This window comes from Mya arenaria, chromosome 13 (genome assembly GCF_026914265.1).
Source record: "Mya arenaria isolate MELC-2E11 chromosome 13, ASM2691426v1".
Taxonomy (NCBI): Eukaryota; Metazoa; Mollusca; class Bivalvia; order Myida; family Myidae; genus Mya; species Mya arenaria.
Window position 1 is genome coordinate 28,099,410 of NC_069134.1, and position 9,110 is coordinate 28,108,519.

A 9,110-nucleotide genomic window follows, 5' to 3' on the forward strand; every position below is an offset into this window, starting at 1 on the left:
GGTTTACGACTAAAATATATTATTGAAAAGGAGCCCTGATCTTGCTTCACATGTAAATTTACCAAGCCCCGCATATCTAAATTTGATTGTAATTATTCAGAATCAAATAGCAAATGGAACGGTATTCTGACATTGTACATAGACGATAATTGTTGGTTTCAGAGAAAGATCGTAATATATTTTATCGATTGAGCACCAAATGCTTTACTAACGAGTGGCCTAGCCAAGATTGAAATATTTACTTTTGGCGTTCACGAGGTGGAATATATTGCGATCTTACACAGAAACCAACAATTTATCTTTTATTTTATGATTCAACATGGTAACATTTAATTGATGATTTTCAAAAAAGGGCCTCAATGTAAGCGTAAGCACCAGAGTACAAGCTCATTATTCATTTCCAGTATTAACCACAGTATAGTGTGCAAATCGACCTCGTTGTGCAAATACGTACTTCATGCATACCGCATATGTAATTCCGTTAGTCAGAGCTGCACTCTCACAGATTGATTGTTGATAACTTTTTATATGTTTTTTTGGTCTTAGAATGAGCCGAATTTTTAAGTAAATCTCTGGAACCTTTTAGATGTGTTCCAAACAATTGAGATGTGCTCTTTTGTGAGTTCTTATATGACTAGTTTAAAGGCATTGATGCCAGCATCAGCTGATTCTGAGACAATCAAATTACAAAAGGTTAAAACTGCCAATCAGTGAGGGTGCGGCTTTCAACTGGTTCTGAATATCTGGGCTCGTCTCAAAGATCGTTGGCGGTTGTCCGGTGAGCGCAGTGGTTAGCGCACTCGCTTCTCACCAAGGCGACCTCTGATATGGAATAACATTTAGTTGATGGTTTTCAAAAAAGGGCCAAATTGTAAGCGAACGTAATGTGAATGCGGAAATGACGTCGTTTAAATTGTGCTCAAGCCACGTGCGCTTTAATGTTTTATTTGGAAGTGATTGCGCCTGAAATTTTAAAACAATGAAATATATCAAAATGCTATTTCCCTGTTTTAAAAAGAAAGTATCATTTTATTTTACTGATAAATCTCGATAAATCTCCGAAAAGCATATAATAAAAAAACTTTTTCTGATTAAATGGGTAGCTACGACGTTGCCTTAATGTATTTGCGCGGTGTGATGTCAGTGACCTGCCATGATGTGGAATGTATATCGTATGCATTACCTGCGTTGAGTTGATTTAAGGCTTACAGTCGCCCTTTTTAACTGACCTTAGCAAACTGTTTATCTTCTATCCCTGTTGCATCGCAGCGCATCTATAAAGGCGGAAACAATTCGCAAACATTAGCCGCAAACCACATTTTGCCGAACGCTGTAATATAAGCAGGCAAAGATGAAAAAATCTGTATATCAATCTTTGTTGTTCTTTATAATATTTACTTCCTCATAAGACACAAATGTTCCTTGTCTATTGGCGTGTTTTCAATTGTTGTTTACAATTGCTTTACTTCCTCAAACGACACAAACATTTTCCCTTTTCACCGGCATGTTTTAAAGGTCGTTTACATCTCTCTCATTGTCTGTATTCTATTCCTTTGAATATGACTCATTCGCCAACATTATGCATCGTCGGCATTCATTACAAAGAAAATCATTTTAGACTCGATTTATATTATCCATTATTAAATAAAGTCATTTTCCTAATTTAAGTAGCGTTCTTACTTAAAGAATTATTTAATTTGAGTCATTTTGTATTTTGAGATATTTCCTTAAGTTGAATTTTCCTAACTTAATTCTTTTCTCACTTAAGTCGCTTGCTAACTTAGTCATTTCCTAATATAAATCATTTTCTCAATGTAAGTCATTTACTAACTTCAATCATTTCTTTAGTAAAGTCATTTAAAGCTGCACTCTCACAGATTGAACGTTTTGACAACTTTTTTTATTTTTTGTTTTGGAACGAGCCAATTTTTTCGAAAATCCATGGAAACCAGTTATATAAGACTGCTGACAAAAAAATAGATCGCAGATTTTTAGATTTACGTTAAAAAAATGATGTTTTTAGGCATTTTTCTTAAACCGTTAGTAACCATAAAACATTAATTTTTGAACGGAAATATGATAATCTACGATCTGATTTTTTGGCAGCAACCTTATATCATTGGTTTGCAGATATTTATGGGAAAAAAATGCTCTTTTCAAGACAAAAAATAAAAAAGTTGTAAAAATGGTCTATCTGTGAGAGTGCAGCTTTAATAACTAAGGCCATTTCCTAACATAAGTCATTTTCCTTTCATATTTAGTATCTCACTGGTCATTCCATATAATATCTTAATAACACCTGAAATACTTTATTGTCATTTATTTTATTGAATACATTTTGTTTTGGTTTTAAAAAAACATTTTTCTCTAAATTTGAAGATAAACACTTTTAAAAATTGCCTAAAGTTAAGAAACACTTAAGATGTAAACCCAATAACAAATGACAGATACGCTCATTATCTTAGTTGTTACATTTTGCATAACTAACTTGGGAACCAAGCTATCTTTATCGTGATAAGCACGATGAAGATTTTAAAAGATTTAACAAACGTACTCAAATAGATGTTGATGAAATTTTTAAACAATGTGTGTGCATTCAGGGGCATTTAAAGGGGCATTTGAGACTAAAGATGTTTTTACGCGGTACGAAGAAACACAAAATATGTCATAAAGTAGAGTGCAGACTTGCAAAAGAGTTCGATATTATTTGGTACGCAGAATTCAGGTAGAAAAAAGAAGAAAAGTGATCGGGTATTCTTGGTGGGACGGGTTACATCTGCATGAATTTAGTACATACGTACTGATGATAATGCAAAAGTAATATAGCTGCTTCAAATGAGAGCTTATGTCCTTGACTTGGTGGAAAAAACCCATAACACTTAAGCGCTGAAACGATATGATATTGCAATTGAAGGAGTCATTGTTCAGTTGTTTTGTTTTTTTTAAATCGGAAATTATTTGTTATTCAAACTATGGATGTCCTTGGCCAAGATTGTATCACGTTTGCAGTAGGACTTCCTTTATCTTAGTTTGTGATTTCGCAGCGAAGCTTTATAACCGTTGTATTCCAATTACGAATATGAAAGCATGATCTCAATTATAATGATCATGTTTTTAACTACTTGTTTACTTTTTACCTTGTCAAATGTGTTTTTGTTGTTGTTGATATGTCTGGTAATTGCACGTGTACTGTCTTGTACATGTTCAGTAATTAATCCGAGCTCGCATCTTTTTAACGTTTCACCGATTTTAATGTGATCATAAATATTTTTTGTTTTCGTTTTAATTTAAACTTGATTCAACTTTGTGGCGTGTAACTCTCTCCTAATAGAATGTTTTATATATTTTTATCTTATTAACGTGCGAGCCGTAAAATAACAGTTTACAAAAGTGCATATATTAAAAGACACATTTAGTGTGAATGAGCTTACATATTTATCAATAGAATGATTCAAAAACAAAAACAAATCTAGCGAAACATTTTTTGCAAATACATTAAGCGTGTTAACGCTTTGTAGCTTCGACCTAGTTCTTGGCTTGAACACCGCCACAAACCTCCAAAGTGAATTTTCGATTAACTTAGAGTCTGCCGCCATCAGTTTAGCACAAGAATGACGAGTTAACAAACAAATTGTGTGGTACAAATTTGATGCAAATTGGCATTGAGATTGTGTTTTGTTTAATTCATCGACGAGCAGAAGTAACGGCTAGACAGACAAGAAATAAACTATGAAGAAGAGCAGAGTTCGAACGTTACATAAGGTTTGGTTTTAATAAGCGCGCCTTTCGAAGAATAATTCTGACGTTTAGATTGTGGTACGCCGCTGGTTGAGCGGTGGACTTGCGTCATACAGGTGCTTTACGCTAACTTATTTTAGTTAGAATTGATTGATATTGACGAAATGTTATTGCTTTTGTGGTCAGTAGGGTCCGTGTCAATGTCGCCGTTACTAAATGAAATAAATGTTTACTGCTGAATAACCCACTTGTAGACGCAGCTTGGTATAAAATTATGGTTTAGGGGTCAAGGTCCTCGCTACTGTTACTGAAATAAAAGAGAATGGTTTCCGCTCAATTCCTTTGATTAAAATTGACGCGTAGTAATAAAACTTGTTGTGCAGGTAACATATGTAATGGCATACATGGTGAATGATTTTAGGCCGGTCAGTAGAGTTAAGGTCAATGTTGCTGTTTTTGAAATTGAAAAACGGTTTCTTCTCAATAACTTAGTGATGAAACGTATGGTATGGATAGCTTATGTGCAAACACCATCTGAAATTGATTTTTAATTTCAATTTCTTTAGATAGAACTGGTGCATAATGATGAAACTTGCAACGCAGGAAGCTTATGCGAAGAATTACTTTGGTATTGCTTTCAATTATAGAAAAGAGTCAAATCGAACAAAACCTCGGGCTGCAGTAACATGTCCTTGTAAAATGTTAATGGTGTCTAACCAAGAAGATCAGGCATACGAAAATGTAAACATTGAAAACAATGGTGAAGCTCATGCTCTTCTGTGTGTTGTTCGTAAACGTTCATACAAATACAAGGATTTAAACTAATTTTGATTAATTATTTACCAAAACCATTCGACAAATTATAGCTGATGGTAGAAGAGTTTTTTTTTCAACAAAAATGCAAATTAGATCATAGACCTGACAATGTCAAAATCACTACGCAAATAATTCCAGCATGCATAGCAAGTTAATGTACAGTTGTTCTTTTGGATTGTAATTGAGGTCAAAATCAAGTGATATATGTTCGTTTGTACATTCAGAAAGAATGAAGAATGAAATATTTTGATAGAATCCGATTTTTTTAGTTTTACCATTTTTACTTTGTTAGTACAGTCGTCTAGGAGGGGACAAAACTCGGACTCTGTTAAAAGAAAGATACTTCCCACTTTCTTTTTAGTTGAGACATATTTCTTCAACGAAAAACATAGATATATGCACAATGTACAAAACAAATCATATATCATTTGTCTGAACAGATCGGAAGACCAGCTTTTGAAACTTATTTGAGTCCCTCCGTATGTCAGATGAGCTTAACTTGTTCTGAATTTAAAAAATATATATATCAGCGTGCAAGATATGATATAGCTTCAATTAAGCTTTTACTAGAACATGACACTTCATAATAAAACATGTAACACTGACAATTTACTTTTTATCAAACATATTGCCAAAATAAATGTTGTAATGTACGAAATAGTATCACTTCATTCGTCCGCCTTTTTATCATTTGATATTATCTCATGTATCCATGCATGTATTGAAACGAATGAGTTAATCAAATCTGACATGACATGACAATTAAACACTAACCGTAATATAAATAATAGTACCTATTTTAACAATCACATGTACCGCATGGGCAAATACATTTTAGCTTATCACCGATATACAAATTGCATTTTATCACAGGATTTTCCTTTTTCCCGGTGTGTAATGTAACCGTCACGTATTTTTCTGAACTACACATATGTAATATAATAATATCACTCCGCATATTTGTAAATAATTTAATTGGGAGCAACAGTTGTATGATTGATATTGTTACAGCAAGTCACACGCGTATTTCTCATTTTTGTTTTGTTTTTATGACAAAGATTTATTTGAATAAAGTAGTTTTATTTAACTGAATCATAGGAGAAAAACATGATATTTCCACTTATTTTAAGAATATTTTTTAAACAGAAAATAAAATAACGTCATGTACAGACTATAAATTATGGCATTGTTCATCGGTGTGTGATGTCACCATTTAAAATTAAGCAACATTTGGTAAAAATGTTAGTGTTTATGTTGTGATTCTTTATGCATAGCAGCACAAAATTCATTCGAGTTATAAGAATTTAACCTATTTTGTTTTACATCCTTCCGGGTACTACATGCAAGTAGCGCGGAAAATAGCATTGCTTTGTCAGTTTGTGGTGTGCGGCTCATCATCAGCGCAGGTGAACCAACTAGGTCGTTTTTTAGCTCTACTGGCCAAAGGCCAGAAGAGCTTAAGCAATGGTAATGTGTACGTAGTACGTGCATCCGTGCGTCCGTGCGTCCGTGCGTTCGTGCGTCTGTAAACAATTGGTTGTGAACACGATACAGTCTTCAGTTTTGATTTTGAAACTTGTACAGTATATTGATATCCATTAGAGCTCGGTTCCTTTCGAAAACCAGCCAGATCCGCCCATAAATGCTTAGATTATGGGACACGAAAGTTTTAAAGAAATGCTTTCTATTTTTAGCCAGGTCTGCATGAGCGAATTCTATTTTTAGCCAAGTTTACATGTACATGTAAATTCAAGTCTAGAGTTAAGGGAGACAATTTGCAAGTCTAGGATTTTGAGAGACAATTTGCTTTTTGCTTCTGCAGTTGATTTTGTGAATTACTATACCTTGTTCTTGTTGAAAGCCCAAAGGCCATTTTTTACCTTTAAGTTCTGTAGTTTGCGCATTCATCTTAACAAAATTGGCTGTGAATGTTTAAGTTATGCACCTGGTGTCATTACTGGCCACATCCAGGGTTCACAGGTTTGGTAAATATAAATCTGGAAAGGTTTGAAAATCTTTTTGTGTGTTCGTGCATCCATCTCAGCACAATTGATTGTGAATGTTTGTTCAAATTGATCAATGTTGTCCTAGGATGCCCTTGACTTTGACCTTTTGACCATTTTTTTTTAACTTTTAAAACTACAGAAATTTTTACTATGAGTACAGTTTTGAAAGCATTTTTTTGTCAGATGACTTTTACTTGGCACATATTAAAATAGTTCATGCAACTAATCTGCTTACAATACTTTCTGGGCTCAGATGTTGAACGTGCTACGTTTTCAGGTAACCCAAACACAAAACATAAACTATGTGTCTGTTGCTTTTTACCCATACATACATGCTGTAGATTGATATGACCACAAAAGCCATGCCAGTAGAGCATAGGCCCTTTTGGGCCTCTTGTTGTTATTTAATACCGGAAAAAGCTTTTTTTTTAATAACAACAAAAGCAAAAACACAGAAACACGTAATACCTTTATTATGACACAATTTATCAATCAAAAGACAAAACAATAATCAAGGCAAACAGTAAAATTATGTCGATGAGTAGATCGGAAAAGCTTTAGGCACATCTTGTTCGACCCCCTTTGAAGCAATGATTGACGCGGCAGGAACATCGGGTAAGTGACACGTCCCGGCGCTGAAGCAAATGATATCGGATGTGTAAATCATTTGGAACGACTTTCTATTGTCTCGGCGTAAAATATCGAGCGTCATAATTAATAGACGCTCGAAATACCGTCGTTTTCATGGTGTATCGGAAGTGACGCCTTGCCGGTTTCAATTCTTAACACCTGAATTACCTAAAAACTCTAGCAACTCTATAACATCTATATTTGATTTTATTAAATTCTACAATGTGTTCTTTTTTTTGCTTTGGTCTCGAACTATGCAATAAATAGATGAACCATTTTGTTATAGGGACTATTTACAATTTTAAGAAAAAGGTTATTGAATTAATATGGAGATATCGGAACTTGTTTTGGCGAGGACAATTATTGCGATCCTGACGTCGCGTTATATGACATCGCCGCAGAACTCGCACATATATTCTCATATACCTATAACAAACGCAAATATTTTCCCCTACTTATTTCTATTGTTCGCAAGTGCCCGATATTATTTTGATATATCCAAGTGGGTAACCTTTGCGAGAATAAGTTAATTGGTCAGCGGATCATTATACAAACGTGCAAAATAAAGGCGTCGTTTTATCCTATTTCTATCCAGTTTATATCCTAGACACATGTGGTTCATGCGAATGACAAAGACATAGCTATACCTATATTGGAAATTTCTAATATGTCAATGTTCCATTTTTTTCTCAAAGTATCCGATAAATAGAAACAATCACTTATATTTAGTGACAACTCAAATCTTATCCGTATTTAATTTATATGCAGATAATTGCACCCATTTATGCGCGAAATAATATTGCATTCCTAACGTCGCGCAATATGACTTCTACGTTTTACACACACACACGCACGCACGCACGCACGCACACGCACACACGCACACATATACGCGCATACACATAAAGGAACTTACCGGATTTGATGACACACATCGACGTCGGTTGCAGCCGTCGTAGTATTCTCTACCGACGGGTTGAAGGACTCCGTAACAGTCTTTACATGTTCCTAGTTTCAAAAATATTGAGATTTAGTTCAAAAGTGTGTAAAAGTGCCATCAATTGGTAAAACAATAAAGATTTAACCATGTTGCGCTAGCGGATCTAGGTCCCCCCCCCCCATCCCTAGAATCATCCAAGTTTACTTTTTATGTCAATATCGGGGGAAAAAAGTAATAAATACACCTAGAATGCACCATTTTGGACTAGAAATTGTTAAAATGTTCTAGGGGTAGTACCCCAAAACCCCCTACCAACATTTAAAACCAAATCAATTTTGGTTCTAACTGAGGGGCGAAAGTCATAACGTTGCGCCCCTAAGTTACACCCCCTTTTAACGCCAAATCTTGGATCCGCTCCTGTGTTGGTTATTTCAAATTTTCAAAGAGTATTTTTGGCTATTCTATCAAGTGATCTTAATCAATAATGAAAAAAGATACTAACGGTGGACAAATGGTACAACTGAAAATTAAATGAAAACAGAATTTATGAAATGTTCTCAGTGAACAGACAAGGCCATCCTCCGATATAATTATTATCTTCTTTCCCGTAAAGACAACTACATAACTTCTTTTTATTGAGTTTTAATCCCGATTTTTTTTATTACATTTAACATTAATTTTCACCTAATCTCCTACTTTATTTTTAATTTGATAACTCATAATCCCGTAAAATAGAGTAGTGTAACGACGCATTCATACATGCAGTTATTTCTGCTACAAGCAAGAACACAAGGACTACCGCCAACTTCATCTTTGCAGTCATGCGCTAAAGCGCTCGAACTTTTATACGAAATTTAAGATACGTGTGGAGATTTTGTTAATTAATTGCTATAAGGGTTCTTTGTTTTGTTGAACAACATGATAAACCTCAAATGTTAAACATTAAAACGTAAAGAAAAATGAACCAGTGAAGCAACGAT